Below are 15,922 nucleotides of genomic sequence, written 5' to 3' on the forward strand. Positions count from 1 at the left end.
CATTTTAAATGGTTATTACATTGCTTCATGTACAAAAAACACTCAATATATGTTATCTATTATTGTCATTATCATTATTTTAAAATAGTGTTCTGAAGAGTGTTTTCAGAGCTCTGGTAGTGGATGAGTAAATCTCAGGCAAATTATAAGAAATAAAACATTTGCCAGGGTCTATGTAGGAGAGAGAAAAATGAAAAAGACAGACTCTTTACAGATTCCTTTAGCTCTCACCATGAAGCAGGAAGATTGTATTCACATCCTTGGATCTTTTTCTACCTTCTCTCTAGCGATATGGTAGGCATATAATCATGATTGTGGAATAAGTGAAAGAGAATGGATGGAGGAATGAATGAATAAATGAATGGGTGGGTAAGCAAATGAACAAACAAGCAGATCACTGGTAATGGAATAAACTAAGTCATGTTCTTTTCCATAGTCTTTGATGTTCAGCTTATCATACTTCACCCAAATACACAGGTCTGATGTGCTCCACTGTCTTTCAAATGAAGAATCCTGTTGTTCACTATATATTGTCCCTCATCTTCCACCCACACAAACCAAAAATAGGGTTCTTGGCTTCCAGCTGTGCTCTCTGGGCTTCTTTGTGATTTTTCCTGGCATCCTCTTGGTCTGCTCCATCCTTGGCCTCGGTTTCCAGGAAGGCACAGCAGGAGCCCACATGTCTGATATAGAAAAAGACAGTCCTAGCACTGTCCTGGGAAGAAACAAAGACAGTACTGTGAGAAACACATATTCACCCATCCAAACCCAAATAATGGACTCAGAGACACGAAGAATAGCCGAAGTGAGACTTTTAATGGCGGTCTTGCAAGATGGGGTGTCTGGTAGACAGATACATCCTGGGCAGTTACAGCAGGTAATTTACCTCCTGGCATGCAAGTCCCTCCCCCAGTTCCTCATTGGTCGAGTACTATGGGGTTACAATCTTCCCGGACATTGCCTAAGTTTCATCATCCCCCTTATAAGGTTATACCCTGGTCTCCTCCCCGCTTAAGCTTTGATTTCTCAGTAACGAAACTTTCTTCCCTTTTACGGGCTGACCCCTCCTCTACATTCTGTTTGCATATGGTGACCTTCTAGATGCATGAGCCGTGCTGTTTGTTACATCCGCAGGCTGGCTGACAGTACTCAGATTTATCATGCCTTGAAAATGAGCCATTTAAAATGTTTTCTCACAGTGCCTTGTGGCTCTGCTTTTCAGAAAGACTAGAGGACACTCATAGTCACAGGATGACTAGGACATTCATGGGTAGCAGGCCTGAATTTTCTGGCAAGAAACCTTGGACTCAGGTTTCAAAAGGGAGAGAATTTCCATGTGAGGTTGCAGAGTGTTAGCATATCTGCTCGATACTTCTCTTGTGTATTGACTCAGCTAAGGTAAGCCCCATTTTTCTAACATGGCAGTGACATAATACACCACTTTCTAGTGGGATGAGACAGTGTACAGGATATATTTTCCGAAACCTGTCAGAGTGACCTGATACAGGGACTTCCTTTAAGTTTTCCTAAAGCACTGGAAGTGAAAAGGGGCAATGCTTGCAATTTGGTCAGATAGAGGTAGATAGTAACAATGTGGTTGAGCATAGAACACAGTGAATTTAAATTGTAGCAATTGTAACACCCTATTGCTATACTTAAGTATCATTTCTTTCAGCTGCCAAAGAGGAAGTGATAACTTAGCACAAGGTGTGAAAAGGGGGAGGTGTCAATAACTATATATCAAAGTGGTATGTCAACTGTTGAGTGCTTCACTGTTGTGTTAGTTTAATGGCTTTTATTTTTATTTATACAATTTTTAAATGATGAAAATCTAGTATGTAGAGTTACCTATATGACTGACAAGCCCAGTCAAAGTTACTTTGACACACTGACTCTCACAGCATAAGAGGGATCAATGTAAAGTTCTATCCTTAGATCCAAAGATCAGTTGCACAAATGAGGCTATAAATTACAGCTATTTGGAGAGCTGTCTTAGGCTTAGACAATCTGGATTTGAATCTCACTTCCACCACTTATAGTATTGAGCAAACTATTAGACCTCTATGAGCCTCAATTTCTTCATCTGTAACATTTGGTCAATTATACTATCCTTGAAGGATTATTTAAGGATTTTGTAAATTAACACTTATTAAGTGCCTGGAACTTTAGTACATGGTCAATTATTTATCATCCCTCTCTCTACCCTCCACTGGGCAGAGGATCCTCTAGGACATCCCAAGCAGAGGGCCTTCTGAGCTCCAAGAGAGGTCACACTCTTGTTTTTCAATCTCTATATCAAAGACAAGGTGAAGGGAAGCAGGAGCGTGTCTCATCTCCATTTCAGGTTGTGTTTTGTTTCACTTCCCCCTAATAATTATCTGACTTAGGATTTTGATGCTTGGTCATTGTTCGGCCTATTCTCTATTTCCATTCTGATTCTTTACCTCTCCCTCCGCAATATTCTTCCTGATGTGTCCTTGGTATTTGCTGGGGACAATATTCTTCCCGATATGTCCTTGGTATTTGTCTCTCCTTGGGGAGAAAGTTGAGATAAGGTAATCAGCCCTTAGGACTGATGCTAATATTGCTTTAGTGATTCCTTGCAATAAGATTGTTAAGCTTGTTTTAATGTTACCTTTCATAACTTCCTCTCCTGTAGCAAAAAGAAGCACAAAATGATGATGGTGGCAGTGGTGAGGGTGTGAGTTGTCAGGAAGAAAGAAAAAAAAATAAAATAGAATTGTAGCATAGGTATAGTATATATGGAATTTTGTAATTTCTACAAGTGCAATTATAGAAAATATAGGTAATTTAAATCCACAAACAACTATAGCTTGAATTATATTTTTCTCTATGAAACTTTTACTCAGACCACATAAAAGGGTTCATGATAGCTATCTATTCCAAAGAATGCATGTAGTGAGGTAGTGTATGGCACAGGAGGAAGTATGGGGGATTGAAAATTGAAGACTTGGGTTCCAGCTGTGGCTTTGCCATTGACTATCTGTGTGACCTCAGGTAATTTACTCTCTCTGGGCCTCAGACTTCTCGTCTGTAAACTGGCAATAGTATTACCTGTCAGTGTGTGAGGATTAAACCAGAGAATGTGTACAAATTGCCTGGCACTGTGAACAGACCCTTTTATGGGTCCTAGCACCTTTATTAATAAATTCAGGATAACGCAACCTGCCTTGAGGACCTCAATGCTTCTGAAAATGAGGACATGCTTTGAAATAGCCCTAAAAATGTAAAGTATTCTTGGATTTAACACAGGAAGGTCAGCTGACTCATAGCCCATACTCAGCAAATGTCTAATGAGAATAATGATGAGATGGTAGACTCTGGGGAGCTTTTGAATTGGTATCCCTGAGAAGTGTGAGCTTTGTGAAGAGTTCCCTAGTACATTTGTTGATGTTTGCTTCATTTGAGTTTACATTCAGGTGATCTCAGAACCTCAGAATGAAGTCGTGAGCTTGATAATAGTTTATTGTGCTATGCTTAACCAAGTTAAAAACCATCCTTTCGCTTTCTGATTTTGTGGAAAAAGAGGAAGCACCATGGATCTACAGGGGCTTGGGCCTGAGGCTCCAGCAGGGGAAACATGGGCATAAATGGCATAGAAATTACATTTTGAGGCCTGGGGATCCCATAGTGTCAGGGAGAAGGCTAGACTTGTGCCTGTGCTTGCACCTGGCATAAAGTTGGTCCTGAATGAATATTTGTGCCATGAAAGAAAAAAAAGAAAGCAAAATCTGAGCTAATGAGGATGCAGTACACTCTCTGAGAAATCAGTAGAGCTGAGTTTCATGAATTTTATAATTTTATAAATACTGTATTTAAGAATAACTACACTAGAGAATGGCCAACCAGTTTGGCAATTTTATTTATAATAATGGCCACAGTTTATTAAACACTATGTAAAAGTCTAGCACTGTACTAAGGACTTTACACATATTATTAAATTTAATATTACAACCCTGTGTCAAACCAAACCTCTATTGGTTACCCATACTTTAGCCATAACCTACCTCTTACTTGGTAACAAAAGCCTGATTTTTTTTTTCTGAGTTGCAATGTTCCCAACCCAGGATATGAATTCTAGTTGGTCTAAACCAATAATGATAACAATTCCCCAATTTTCCAGCTCCTTTCTATAAGAATTGTCATATGCCCTGTTTCTGGCTAACAGGAAATCTAGTACAGAGAACACAGAGAATCCTTCTATTTTCTTGATAAAAGGAAACATATGGTTTCTTTGAATATAAAGGTGGTATCTGGAGCTAACATATGGTTTCTTTGAATATAAATGTGATATCTGGAGCTACCTCAGCCATTTTGCAGTCATGAGGCAATAAGAATGAGGCAAAGGCCAAAAGAACTGGGAGACAGCATTGAGGTACTGATTCAACACAGTTAGTCAACTCTTGCAGAGCTCTTGCTAAGTGAGAGAAACTATACTTCTTTCTGTTTAAGCCACTGAAGTCATATTGCTTCAGTGGCTTAATGAACCACTAAGTTCCATCACTGGAACCAAATGATGCAAACTCTGTGATATAGAATACTATCAATCTCATTTTTAGATAGAAAAATAGATTTAAGTAAGTAGCCCAACATTACACAAGTGCTAAATTGTGCTATTAAATTCAAGTCTAGCTTTATCCAAATTTAAAGCCTATCTTCTCAACCACTATGTTGTGTTTAAACTATCAGTATTGCTAATCTAATGTCTGTTTTTGAACCTCTGGGAATTCTAAAAGATAGAAAAATGTTGGGCAGAGGAAAAAGCAAGTTCCCAACGACTTTGCTGTGGGGTTTGGACCTTTTCAAATCTGGGATGCTGATCTCCAGGAAGAGGCTGGAATGGTCCTGCAGACTTACTTGGTATCACATTTGGAAGTTTCTTCAGCAGCAGAAGGAGACAGGGGGTGCCCACATGGGGTGAGGTCAAAGAGTAGAGTCAGCAACTAGGATTGAAGTTTTGAGGTGCAGGCTTTGCTGGCTTGGTGAGGAAATATGAAGCCATGCTGGAGAGCTAGCCACGGAGCTAGATAGAGACTGAGCCTTAATGCTGACTTAATGGGCATTGGCCATGTGCCTATGTTCCCTGCACAGAGTTAGGAAGCATGGCAACTCAGAAAAGATGCAACAGGAGCCAGAGAATGCAACTTGCTTGTAGCATGCTTATCATGTAAGCAGAAAGAAAGGAGGATCTGCCTGAAAAACGTACTCAAGGATGCATATCTCGGGGAAAGACACTTTGGGTCTACCTAACGGTTATGGAAAACAACAGAATCTTGCACTCCCAGCATTTTCCAAAGAAGGGTAATGATACATTCATTCAACCCTATGTCTACCGCACTGGAAAACAAAAATGAATAGGTTTCTGTACAATGTGCCAAATGTCGAATTAGACACTTTATGTATCTTATTTAATTTTTACTACAACCCAGGAAGGTAGTTGTGTTAATATCCTTGAGTTGTCAATTTATAAACAATTGAACTGCAGGGACATTAAGTAACTTTTCCAGGATGCACAGTTAGAAAATGATAGGGTTGGAATTCCAGCCTAAGTTTACCTGTTTATAAAGCCCAGGCTGCACTACACCAACTCCAAGGAAGCTCACGGTAGAAGGAAACAGACATATGTTTCTTCTATACTACAGACAGAAGGCAATTAATATCTAATCTCAGCACTTTGGGAGGCTGAGGCAGGAGGATCACTTAAGGCCAGGAGTTCGAGACCAGCCTAAGCAACATAGCAAGATCCCATCTCTACAAAAAATTTTAAAAAATTAACTAGGCATGGTGATGTGAGCCTGTAGTCCCAGCTGAGGTGAGATGATTGCTTGAGCCCAGGAGTTGGAGGCTGCAGTGAGCCATGATTGTGCCATTGACCTCCAGCTTGGGTGATAGAATGACACCCTTTTCAAATAAATAAATAAATAAATAAGTCAGGAGCTCAGTTTGCAAATGTTGAGTTAGTGTTATCAGTAGGATATTCAGATAAAGGTATCCAAGAAACTCTTTGTTATAAGAATTTGGGTATTGACCAGGAACCACTGGCTGAAATCCTAACATGGTTGTCATCAGTATAGAGACTTACTGATTCCAATGGGGTAACAGAGGTTTAAGGATGAGAATATCTATTGAGAGGAGAAGTGGGCTGTATTAATGAGTTCACTAACGTGAATGCTGTTATATTGGTCCCCAATGAATCACACTTCCCAGTATTCATACTCTTGTGAAGTTTTTCCCTTTGCACCTGGCCTGGCCCTGTGACCTGCTTTAAGCAATAAAATGCTGAGACTGTGATACTCTGAAAGTCTAGGGCTAACCCTTAAGAAGGGCCAGCAGCTCTACTTTGGTGCTCAGGCTCTGAGGGAAGCCAGCTGTTATTCAAGAAATCTGAACATCCTGTAAAAAGTCCAACCCAGTCATGTGAAAAGGCCACACAGAGAACCAAGGCTCTCCTTAGAAAGCCTAATATTAAGATAGACTAACGTTCTATCTTTCAGTTCATATAATTCTTAGTTCTGCTGGCCAACAGCCGCAGCTGAGTTCCTAGTCAACAAACAGCAACAACTGCCTGCCATGTGAGTGAGAACGTCTTGGGATTTGATCTTCCAGGCCCATTGAGCCATGCCAGACAATGCAATCAATGTAGGGCAGAGATGGGTTCACTCCACTAAGCTCTGCTCAAATTTCAGAATCACGAGCAGATAACTAGAATGGTGATATTTTTTAAGCCATTAAGTTTCAGAGTTCATGATATAGCAATAAATACCCAAAACAAGTATGTACCTTGACTGATATGTATATGAGCCTGTTTATCTCCATAGACACATGCTTGCCTGGGGCTATTATTTTTTCCTTTTGAAGACTCTCTTAGAAACAGAACCAGAAGATAATTGGAGAGTCAGGAAGATGAAGCCTCTCAGAAGCTGTGTCAGTTTGTTTTATATTTTAAAATATAGCCTGTTATTTATAGGTCATGGTTTAGCATCCTGATGTTCTCTTTCAAAGTGCTAACATCTAAAAATATGTATTTTGTAGAAAAATGAAATTATATGTACCAGTTTCATTAATGTTAATATCCTTTAGTTTCCAGGGGAATTATGAATAATTTGTAAAAGAAGCAAAGAAATGAAAACAAAACAGGAATTTCAAAGGAGCAAGGGGCTTAACCTGCCTCCATTTACAAGATCTTTCACTGAACTTCTATGTGTGTGACTCACATTTTATTATATTTGACTAACATTCTATCTTTCAGTTCCTATAATTCTTTCAGTTCACCTGGCAACTTGAAGTATTTATTATGTCTCATCGTATCAGTCATGTTTAATTATATAGCAGTATGGCCTCAGTGAAAAAAGATACACATGATAGAGCCTGACTTCCAATTCTGGTTTGACCTAATCTTCTTACCATGAAACTAAGAAAATGTTCTCTGAACCGCATTCCTGTTAGATGGGGAAAAACATTTTGTCAGGCTGCATGTGGTTGCCTGTGCCTGTAAGCTAAGATTGCACTACTGCACTTCAGCCTGAATGACACAGCAAGACCCAGTTTCTTAAAAGAAAAGAAAGTATTGTCTAGAGATACATTTTCAAAACCATAGCCACTATCTATAGGCAGCACTGAGAATGTGAAATGTGACTGCTCTGAATTGAGATGCTCTGTAAGTACAAAATACACACTGATTTCAAAGATTTAGTATGAAAAAGATATAAAATATTTAACTAATAACTTATATTAATTATATGTTGATATAATTTGGATATATTAGATTAAGTGAAATATATTAGAATTAATTTCAGTGGGGCATGGTGGCTCCTGCCTGTAATCTCAGTGAGTTGGGAGGCTGAGACAGGAGGATCACTTGATCCCAGGAGTTTGAGGCTGCAGTGAGCTATGATCACACCACTGCACACCAGCTTGGGCAGTAGAGCAAGACCCTATCTCTGAAACAAATGCATAAATAAAATTAAGTTTATCTTTTTCTTTTACTTTTTTAATGTGGCTATTAGAAAATTTAAAATTACATGTGTGGTTTACCTTTGTGGCTCACATTATATTCGTATTGGATAATACTAGTCTAGAGCACTAGGCTAAAGTTATAAATAGAGATGCAGAATTGTACATTCAGGCTGATACTACCACAAAAATATCAGGAGATTTCACATTAACTGACCCCCTTATCGTGGCCTGACAATCTTAGTGGCTTCAGTGGCTATACTACGCAGTTCCATTCTGATTAAACTATTAACCCCACCAGTGGCTCCATCACCTTCCCCAAAGCACTTCTATTCCCACTATGAGGCAATTGAAAGCCATCAGAGAGGAACTTTATCAACTTCCACAAAAACCTACAAATGCATTTTTAAAACATTGTTAAAAGATCATTAACTGTCTATGCAAAAATAATAATGCACTGAGGAGTTTGTAACATATGATGAAGTAAAATATGACAACAATAACACGGGGCTGGGAAGGGGAAAATGGAAGTATTCTCTTGGAAGGTTCTTATACCATAATAATATTGCTTGAATACAGACATTGATGAGTTAAAGATGTATAGTACAACGGAGAAAGGATAGTTTTATCACCAAATGGTGTTGAAACGACTGGATATACATATTGAAAAAAAAAAAAAAAAACCTTTGAACTTTATCTCACAACATACACAAAAATTACCTTGAAATGAATCAAACCAGACTATAAAAGCTCATGTTATAAAACTGTCAGGAAAATATAAGGAAAAATCTTTGCAACCTTGTGGTAGGCAAAAATTTCCTAGGTAGGCAAATCATAAAAGAAAAGGTTGATAAATTAACATTTATCAAAATAAAAATTTTGACTCTTTGAAAGATACCATTTAGAAAATATGTAAAGTAAGCCTACAGCCTAAGAAAAAATATTTACAATACATATATCTCTGACAATTAACTTGTATACTAATTATGTAATTACTTTTTTATTTTTTTATTTCAATAGTTTTTTGGGGAACTGGTGGTGTTTGGTTGCATGGAAAAATTCTTTAGTGGTAATTTCTGAGATTTTGGTGCATTTGTCACCTAAGCAGTATACACAGTATCCAATGTGTAGTTTTTTGTATTTTTTTTTAATTGTTATTATACTTTAAGTTCTAGGGTGCATGTGCACAACGTGCAGGTTTGTTACATATATATACATGTGCCAAGCTGGTGTCCTGCATCCATTAACTTGTCATTTCCATTAGGTATATTTCCTAATGCTATCCCTTCCCCATACCCCCAACCCATGACAGGCCCTGGTGTGTGATGTTCCCCTTCCTGTGTCCAAGAGTTCTCATTGTTCAATTCCCACCTATGAGTGAGAACATGCGGTGTTTGGTTTTCTGTCCTTGTGATAGTTTGCTGAGAATGATGGTTTCCAGCTGCATCCATGTCCCTACAAAGGACATGAACTCATCCTTTTTCATGGCTGCATAGTGGTGTATATGTGCTACATTTTCTTTATCCAGTCTATCATTGATAGAAATTTGGGTTGGTTCCAAGTCTTTGCTATTGTGAATAGTGCTGCAATAAACATATGTGTGTATGTGTCTTTATAGCAGCATGATTTATAATCCTTTGGGTATATACCCAGTAATGGGATGGCTGGGTCAAATGGTATTTCTAGGTCTAGATCCTTGAGGAATTGCCACACTGTTTTCCATAATGGTTGAACTAGTTTACAGTCCCACCAACAGTGTAAAAGTGTTCCTATTTCTCCACATCCTCTCCAGCACCTGTTGTTTCCTGACTTTTTAACAATCGCCACTCTAACTGATGTGAGATGGTATCTCATTGTGGTTTTGATTTGCATTTCTCTGATGGTCAGTGATGATGAGCATTTTTTCATGTGTCTGTTGGCTGCATAAATGTCTTCTTTTGAGAAGTGTCTGTTCATATCCTTCGTGTACTTTTTGATGGGGTTGTTTGTTTTTTTCTTGTAAATTTGTTTGAGTTCTTTGTAGATTCCGGATATTAGCCCTTTGTCAGATGAGTAGGTTGCAAAAATTTTCTCCCACTCTGTAGGTTTCCTGTTCACTCTGATGGTAGTTTCTTTTGCTGTGCAGAAGCTCTTTAGTTTAATTAGATCTCATTTGTCAATTTTGGCTTTTGTTGCCATTGCTTTTGGTGTTTTAGTCATGAAGCCTTTGCCCATGCATATGTCCTGAATGGTATTAGCTAGGTTTTCTTCTAGGATTTTTATGGTTTTGGGTCTTATGTTTAAGTCTTTAATCCATCTTGAGTTAATTTTTGTATGAAGTGTAAGGAAGGGGTACAGTTTCCACAACATCATTTATTAAACGGGGAATTCTTTCCCTGTTGCTTGTTTTTGTCAGGTTTGTGAAAGATCAGATGGTTGTAGATGTGTGGCATTATTTCTGAGGCCTCTGTTCTGTTCCATTGGTCTATGTATCTGTTTTGGTCCCAGTACCATGCTATTTTGGTTACTGTGGCCTTGTAGTATAATTTGAAGTCAGGTAGTGTAATGCCTCCAGATTTGTTCTTTTTGCTTAGGATTGTCTTGCCTATGTGGACTGTTTTTTGGTTCCATATGAAATTTAAAATAGTTTTTCTAATTCTGTGAAGAAAGTCAATGGTAGCTTGATGGGGATAGCATTGAATCTATAAATTACTTTAGGCAGCATGGCCATTTTCATAATACTGATTCTTCCTGTCTATGAACATGGAATGTTTTTCCATCTGTTTGTGTCCTCTCTTATTTCCTTGAGCAGTGGTTTGTTGTTCTCCTTGAAGTGGTCCTTCACATCCCTTGTAAGTTGGATTCCTAGGTATTTTATTATCTTTGTAGCAATTGTGAATGGGAGTTCACTCATGATTTGGCTCTCTGTTTGTCTATTATTGGTGTATAGGAATGCTTGTGATTTTGCACATTGATTTTGTATCCTGAGACTTTATTTTTTATTTTTAAATTATGGCCATTCTTTCAGGAGTAAGTTGGCATCTCATTGTGGTTTCGATTTGCATTTCCCTGATAATTAGTGATGTTGAGCAGTTTTTCATATGTTTGTTGGCCATTTGTATATCTCCTTTTGAGAATTGTCTATTTATGTCTTTTGCCCATTTTTTGATAGGATTATGTTTATGATTTTTTCTTTCTGATTTGTTTGCATTCTTTGTTAGTCCTTTGTCAGATGCATAGTTTGTGAAATTTTTCTTCCACTCTGGATTGTCTGTTTACTCTGTTGATTATTTCCTTTACTGTGCAGTAAAGACTTTTAGTTTAATTAGGTCCCATCTATTTATTTATATATTATTATTATTATTTTATTTTTAGTTTTTTGCATCTGCTTTTGGGTTCTTGGTCATGAATTCTTTGCCTAAGCCAGTGTCTAGAAGAGTTTTTCCAATGTTATCTTCTAGAATTTTTTTGGTTTTTCTTTTTTTATTTATTTATTTATTTATTTATTATTATTATACTGTAAGTTGTAGGGTACATGTGCATAACGTGCAGGTTTGTTACATATGTATACCTGTGCCTTGTTGGTGTGCTGCACCCATCAACTCGTCATTTACATCAGGTATAACTCCCAATGCAATCCCTCCCCCCTGCCCCCTCCCCATGATAGGCCCCGGTGTGTGATGTTCCCCTTCCCGAGTCCAAGTGATCTCATTGTTCAGTTCCCACCTATGAGTGAGAACATGCGGTGTTTGGTTTTCTGTTCTTGTGATAGTTTGCTAAGAATGATGGATTCCAGCTGCATCCATGTCCCTACAAAGGACACAAACTCATCCTTTTTGATGGCTGCATAGTATTCCATGGTGTATATGTGCCACATTTTCTTAATCCAATCTGTCACTGATGGACATTTGGGTTGATTCCAAGTCTTTGCTATTGTGAATAGTGCTGCAATAAACATACGTGTGCATGTGTCTTTATAGCAGCATAATTTATAATCCTTTGGGTATATACCCAGTAATGGGATGGCTGGGTCATATGGTACATCTAGTTCTAGATCCTTGAGGAATCGCCATACTGTTTTCCATAATGGTTGAACTAGTTTACAATCCCACCAACAGTGTAAAAGTGTTCCTATTTCTCCACATCCTCTCCAGCACCTGTTGTTTCCTGACTTTTTAATGATCGCCATTCTAACTGGTGTGAGATGGTATCTCATTGTGGTTTTGATTTGCATTTCTCTGATGGCCAGTGATGATGAGCATTTTTTCATATGTCTGTTGGCTGTATGAATGTCCTCTTTTGAGAAATGTCTGTTCATATCCTTTGCCCACTTTTTGATGGGGTTGTTTGTTTTTTTCTTGTAAATTTGTTGGAGTTCTTTGTAGGTTCTGGATATTAGCCCTTTGTCAGATGAGTAGATTGCAAAAATTTTCTCCCATTCTGTAGGTTGCCTGTTCACTCTGATGGTAGTTTCTTTTGCTGTGCAGAAGCTCTTTAGTTTAATTAGATCCCATTTGTCAATTTTAGCTTTTGCTGCCGTTGCTTTTGGTGTTTTAGACATGAAGTCTTTGCCCATGCCTATGTCCTGAATGGTACTACCTAGGTTTTCCTCTAGGATTTTTATGGTATTAGGTCTAACATTTAAGTCTCTAATCCATCTTGAATTAATTTTCGTATAAGGAGTAAGGAAAGGATCCAGTTTCAGCTTTCTACTTATGGCTAGCCAATTTTCCCAGCACCATTTATTAAATAGGGAATCCTTTCCCCATTTCTTGTTTCTCTCAGGTTTGTCAAAGATCAGATGGCTGTAGATGTGTGGTATTATTTCTGAGGACTCTGTTCTGTTCCATTGGTCTATATCTCTGTTTTGGTACCAGTACCATGCTGTTTTGGTTACTGTAGCCTTGTAGTATAGTTTGAAGTCAGGTAGCGTGATGCCTCCAGCTTTGTTCTTTTGACTTAGGATTGTCTTGGAGATGCGGGCTCTTTTTTGGTTCCATATGAACTTTAAAGCAGTTTTTTCCAATTCTGTGAAGAAACTCATTGGTAGCTTGATGGGGATGGCATTGAATCTATAAATTACCTTGGGCAGTATGGCCATTTTCACGATATTGATTCTTCCTATCCATGAGCATGGTATGTTCTTCCATTTGTTTGTGTCCTCTTTGATTTCACTGAGCAGTGGTTTGTAGTTCTCCTTGAAGAGGTCCTTTACATCCCTTGTAAGTTGGATTCCTAGGTATTTGATTCTCTTTGAAGCAATTGTGAATGGAAGTTCATTCATGATTTGGCTCTCTGTTTGTCTGTTACTGGTGTATAAGAATGCTTGTGATTTTTGCACATTAATTTTGTATCCTGAGACTTTGCTGAAGTTGCTTATCAGCTTAAGGAGATTTTGGGCTGAGACAATGGGGTTTTCTAAATATACAATCATGTCATCTGCAAACAGGGACAATTTGACTTCTTCTTTTCCTAACTGAATACCCCTGATTTCTTTCTCTTGCCTAATTGCCCTAGCCAGAACTTCCAACACTATGTTGAATAGGAGTGGTGAGAGAGGGCATCCCTGTCTTGTGCCAGTTTTCAAAGGGAATTTTTCCAGTTTTTGCCCATTCAGTATGATATTGGCTGTGGGTTTGTCATAAATAGCTCTTATTATTTTGAGGTACGTTCCATCAATACCGAATTTATTGAGCGTTTTTAGCATGAAGGGCTGTTGAATTTTGTCAAAAGCCTTTTCTGCATCTATTGAGATAATCATGTGGTTCTTGTCTTTGGTTCTGTTTATATGCTGGATTATGTTTATTGATTTGCGAATGTTGAACCAGCCTTGCATCCCAGGGATGAAGCCCACTTGATCATGGTGGATAAGCTTTTTGATGTGTTGCTGAATCCGGTTTGCCAGTATTTTATTGAGGATTTTTGCATCGATGTTCATCAGGGATATTGGTCTAAAATTCTCTTTTTTTGTTGTATCTCTGCCAGGCTTTGGTATCAGGATGATGTTGGCCTCATAAAATGAGTTAGGGAGGATTCCCTCTTTTTCTATTGATTGGAATAGTTTCAGAAGGAATGGTACCAACTCCTCCTTATACCTCTGGTAGAATTCAGCTGTGAATCCATCTGGTCCTGGACTTTTTTTGGTTGGTAGGCTATTAATTATTGCCTCAATTTCAGAGCCTACTATTGGTCTATTCAGGGATTCAACTTCTTCCTGGTTTAGTCTTGGAAGAGTGTAAGTGTCCAGGAAATTATCCATTTCTTCTAGGTTTTCCAGTTTATTTGCGTAGAGGTGTTTATAGTATTCTCTGATGGTAGTTTGTATTTCTGTGGGGTCGGTGGTGATATCCCCTTTATCATTTTTAATTGCGTCGATTTGATTCTTCTCTCTTTTCTTCTTTATTAGTCTTGCTAGTGGTCTGTCAATTTTGTTGATCTTTTCAAAAAACCAACTCCTGGATTCATTGATTTTTTGGAGGGTTTTTTGTGTCTCTATCTCCTTCAGTTCTGCTCTGATCTTAGTTATTTCTAGCCTTCTGCTAGCTTTCGAATGTGTTTGCTCTTGCTTCTCTAATTCTTTTAATTGCGATGTTAGAGTGTCAATTTTAGATCTTTCCTGCTTTCTCTTGTGGGCATTTAGTGCTATAAATTTCCCTCTACACACTGCTTTAAATGTGTCCCAGAGATTCTGGTATGTTGTATCTTTGTTCTCATTGGTTTCAAAGAACATCTTTATTTCTGCCTTCATTTCGTTATGTACCCAGTAGTCATTCAGGAGCAGGTTGTTCAGTTTCCATGTAGTTGAGCGGTTTTGATTGAGTTTCTTAGTCCTGAGTTCTAGTTTGATTGCACTGTGGTCTGAGAGACAGTTTGTAATAATTTCTGTTCTTGTACATTTGCTGAGGAGTGCTTTACTTCCAATTACGTGGTCAATTTTGGAATAAGTACGATGTGGTGCTGAGAAGAATGTATATTCTGTTGATTTGGGGTGGAGAGTTCTATAGATGTCTATTAGGTCTGCTTGCTGCAGAGATGAGTTCAATTCCTGGATATCCTTGTTAACTTTCTGTCTCGTTGATCTGTCTAATGTTGACAGTGGAGTGTTGAAGTCTCCCATTATTATTGTATGGGAGTCTAAGTCTCTTTGTAAGTCTCTAAGGACTTGCTTTATGAATCTGGGTGCTCCTGTATTGGGTGCATATATATTTAGGATAGTTAGCTCTTCCTGTTGAATTGATCCCTTTACCATTATGCAATGGCCTTCTTTGTCTCTTTTGATTTTTGATGGTTTAAAGTCTGTTTTATCAGAGACTAGTATTGCAACCCCCGCTTTTTTTTGTTCTCCATTTGCTTGGTAAATCTTCCTCCATCCCTTTATTTTGAGCCTATGTATGTCTCTGCGTGTGAGATGGGTCTCCTGAATACAGCAGACTGATGGGTCTTGACTCTTTATCCAGTTTGCCAGTCTGTGTCTCTTAATTGGAGCATTTAGTCCATTTACATTTAAGGTTAAGATTGTTATGTGTGAACTTGATCCTGCCATTATGATATTAACTGGTTATTTTGCTCATTAGTTGATATAGTTTCTTCCTAGCCTCGATGGTCTTTACATTTTGGCATGTTTTTGAGATGGCTGGTACCGGTTGTTCCTTTCCATGTTTAGTACTTCCTTCAGGGTCTCTTGTAAGGCAGGCCTAGTGGTGACAAAATCTCTAAGCATTTGCTTATCTGTAAAGGATTTTATTTCTCCTTCACTTATGAAACTTAGTTTGGCTGGATATGAAATTCTGGGTTTAAAATTCTTTTCTTTAAGAATGTTGAATATTGGCCCCCACTCTCTTCTGGCTTGGAGAGTTTCTGCCGAGAGATCTGCTGTGAGTCTGATGGGCTTCCCTTTGTGGGTAACCCGACCTTTCTCTCTGGCTGCCCTTAAGATTTTTTCCTTCATTTCAACTTTGGTGAATCTGGC

At 38.2% G+C, this 15,922-nt stretch overlaps 1 long non-coding RNA gene across 2 annotated transcripts in view; it reads right to left on the reverse strand.

Moving 5' to 3' along the window:
• Window positions 1–632: 632 nt before the first annotated feature.
• Window positions 633–15,922, reverse strand: part of LOC108582012 — an 80,390-nt gene continuing 65,100 nt past the window's right edge. For both annotated transcript variants that reach the window (XR_001895054.3, XR_001895055.3), the window contains exon 3: window positions 633–715. This is a non-coding gene — a long non-coding RNA (uncharacterized LOC108582012). The remainder of the gene's footprint in view (window positions 716–15,922) is intronic.

This window comes from Papio anubis, chromosome 12, assembly GCF_008728515.1.
Source record: "Papio anubis isolate 15944 chromosome 12, Panubis1.0, whole genome shotgun sequence".
Lineage (NCBI taxonomy): Eukaryota > Metazoa > Chordata > Mammalia > Primates > Cercopithecidae > Papio > Papio anubis.